The sequence below is a fragment of the Notothenia coriiceps genome, unplaced genomic scaffold, assembly GCF_000735185.1.
Source record: "Notothenia coriiceps isolate Sejong01 unplaced genomic scaffold, NC01 NC01_scaffold00001896, whole genome shotgun sequence".
Taxonomy (NCBI): domain Eukaryota; kingdom Metazoa; phylum Chordata; class Actinopteri; order Perciformes; family Nototheniidae; genus Notothenia; species Notothenia coriiceps.
Window position 1 is genome coordinate 1 of NW_011334597.1, and position 3213 is coordinate 3213.

The 3213-nt window shown below is 39.8% G+C and overlaps 1 long non-coding RNA gene across 1 annotated transcript; it reads right to left on the bottom strand.

Annotated features, from left to right (window-relative positions):
- Positions 1-140: 140 nt before the first annotated feature.
- On the bottom strand, positions 141-1700 carry LOC104964227 (uncharacterized). The gene is made up of 3 exons (XR_800392.1): positions 1605-1700; positions 811-951; positions 141-290 (listed from the first exon to the last, which is right to left on the bottom strand). It is a non-coding gene; the product is annotated as an uncharacterized lncRNA (long non-coding RNA).
- Between the last annotated feature and the right edge of the window lie 1513 nt (positions 1701-3213).

Genomic DNA, 3213 nt, shown 5'->3' on the forward strand with positions numbered 1-3213 from the left:
CAATGCAGTTCGGCAAAGTGTGACGTCACCCCATTCAAAGTGAATGGGCAGAACCGTTGAAGCTTCAACGCATGCCGCCGTGTGGACGGGCCGTCAGGGTGTCCTTACTATAGAGTCCATGTTTTGCTACGTACCTTTTGTTCCTCCGGTGAGTCTGAAGGCCATCAGGGATCTGACGATACCAAACACCTCCACTGTGAGCAGAGTGTGAACCTTTCCCGTGTTGGCATCTGGCCGCAATAATTCTATGATCTTTCCCCTGGAAACAACGATCTCCTGCATCTTGGTTCCTACCAAGATGAACAAAGTATTTTCAGCATTCAGCATGCGTCCGCCATGTATACATATAGTAATTGGAGGCTAGATATGGCAAAGCAAGTCTAGTATTTTGTGTTTTTTAAGTTTGCAATGCAGTATTGGGATGCTATTTACTGTATCATTCAGAACACATACACAAAAGCACAAATGTGTGAATTTGGAAATAACAAATCCAAAAGAAATGACAGGCATAGAGGATATGTGCAGAATGATGGACAGGCAACCTACCCAAATGGATAGGAGAATTAACTAGGACGCTTATTTAAAAACGAAAACACAGACTGATGCAAAGAGAGGTCTATTTTACACATATTATATTCAGTTATCAGACAACTCTGTCCCCCATGGACTCAGACATCTGGATCATTTTAAGGTCAAGTGTTTTGCTCTAGAATGATTGATCAAAGGAGAAGCCATGTATTGTACTTCTAGTCCATACATTTTAAGTGTTGGGAAATGCAGAAACCCAAAAACGAAAAGAAGGCAACTGACCTGAAAAGTTCCCATGGATGGCATGAGTGATGCCAGTGGCACGCTGCAGGGTGATGTTGTACAGAAACATGGCTCCCTTTCTGTGGTTTTCCCACCAGGATCTTCAGGGGCTGCAAAAAGAGCACTAAGCCCAGCTCAAAACTGTAGAGAAAGAAGGAAGTTTGAGTCCAAACGGTAATATCTTCGTTAATATTATAACAGTTGAATTCAAGTGGAGTGTTTTAAATGATACTTTACAATGTGTTGACTTTAAAAGTGACATGTAAACTAAACTTAATTTAGCTGCACATTTGAGGAAGTAGAACGGTATTCAAAATACTTGGGTTCTCAAAACAAAATCATTGTTATAGCATAGCCGTTAACAGTGAGTTAAAAATGTGCTGAACACAAACTTAAGTGTTGCTTTCAGTTTAATACATGCATATAACCGACAAGCAATGCTAACGTTAGCTTAGCAGAGTGGCTACGAACTTTACGCTAAGCGAGACCTCGTAATATATGTTTACGGTTGTTTTCAAATTAGCTCCTTCGTTGCAAAGCCAATGAAGCACCATTGTACCCATCTTTACCCTCGACACTTAAAGTTGGCGAAAACTGTGTACGCAGTTAGCCCATATAGCTCACTTATTGACATGCATTCAACGGACTGAGAGCCCATTCATAGAAAGCGCCACTTTTTCCCGACGCTATCGTTTCTTTTAGGGCTATATTACTTAAGGCCGTGCACACTTCACACACATACAACCCCCATCTGAATAAGAAAAGGCTGTAGAATTGTACAATACAATATTTACCGGCGTGTTATCTATGATGTTTCAGATTTCAGATGGATAAAGTATAATTTGTACTAACAATTTCCATTAAACTCAACGATGAGCCGCCGTTTGTGGGTCCTTCGTCAGTCAATAGTAAGTCGTCATGAGAGGTGGTCTACACAGTGCCTGATAGACATTTCAAATATGCTGTAATAACACCACATTTCCAACAGGTGGCGACACAGACCTAAGTATCAGAGAACAGGAAGAGGATATTTCATGAGCAGAAAAAGGCATTTCTTACATCTCTGAAAATAGTATTTTTCTTAATTTGTTTACAATTCAATATTTGGTATTATTTCACCCTTCATACCCTACTGACCAACTCATTTGATAATACATTGAAGAGCTGTTATTGCACTATAGGGAGAGTGGGGTAATTTGTGCCAAGGGGCAAGTATTGCCACCCCTGTTATCTAGAAAACCATAGAAGAAGTTGGTCATGGCACCACATATTTTTGAAGAGGCATCCATTTCAATCATCCTGCAAAGAAGGGAGACACATAGCTTGAGAGGTAAGCACATTTAAGTTCAAAAAACATTTTTTTGCCCTCCAAAGTAAAATTTCTATGATCAAGGTTTTTTGATTGCTGTGTTTGAACAATTTAGACAACTTTGAAAACAGTTCACACATGTTTTAGTGCTTTAGTAAGCTACACCATGAGTCTATACAGTTAGCATGATGCTAGCTCAAAACAGCTGGGGGATGCATTTTTTTCAAAATGGTGGGTTTGGGGTGATTTGTGGGCCTGGGTACCCCAACTTATGATTATTTACTATATATTACTTTTTTGTATTTTATTGTTATTGTACATTGTATTCTTACATTTGATCACTAAAACTATGTGACATTCTTAATTTTAGACCAAAATCCATCATGCCACGCAAATACAAAAGGAAGACAGACAGGGTTCCAACTCCTCTTGAGGAGTTGGAAAAGGCAGTGAAAGAGGTGCAACAGGGGAAGACCATACGTCAGGTTGGAAAGGAGATGAAGATCTGCAGGATGACCATAAAAAGATATATGGATAAGAAAAAAATAGGAGAAGTAGCAAAGCCAGGCTATGAAAGAACAGCAGTCGCCAAACGAGTCTTCAATGACAACATGGAGAAAGAGCTGGCTGAATATGTAGAGGGGAGACATTTTTGCTTATCCCTTGTTCTTGCAAGAAAAGCTGTCAAGTAGGCAAATCACTTTCTTTTGCATGGATGTGACTTGCAAATATTAGCCTTACCTCCAAAAAGTAGCAAAGAGCTGTCCAGAGCTCCAGCACCTACTTAGCATGAAACGCTTCCTTTCGGTATTTCATGCCAAAGTCCATGATTTCAAATGCGAGGTAAGGAAACATTACCAATTGATACCATTTCTTGTTTTTGAACACCTAACCTTTTTTTTGTTGATTTGAAAAGTATATATATATTTGTTTTTAACCAGGTGAAATGGAGTGGGGCGTATCAGGATGGGGCTGGATTAACACTCGGAGAGGAGGTGGAACAGGATGTGTTTGGTTGCTACAGGATGAATTTGAGAGTGAAAGGCAATAGTGTGGAGTGTGAGCAATTTGATTTCCTGTTAAGGCACAACAGG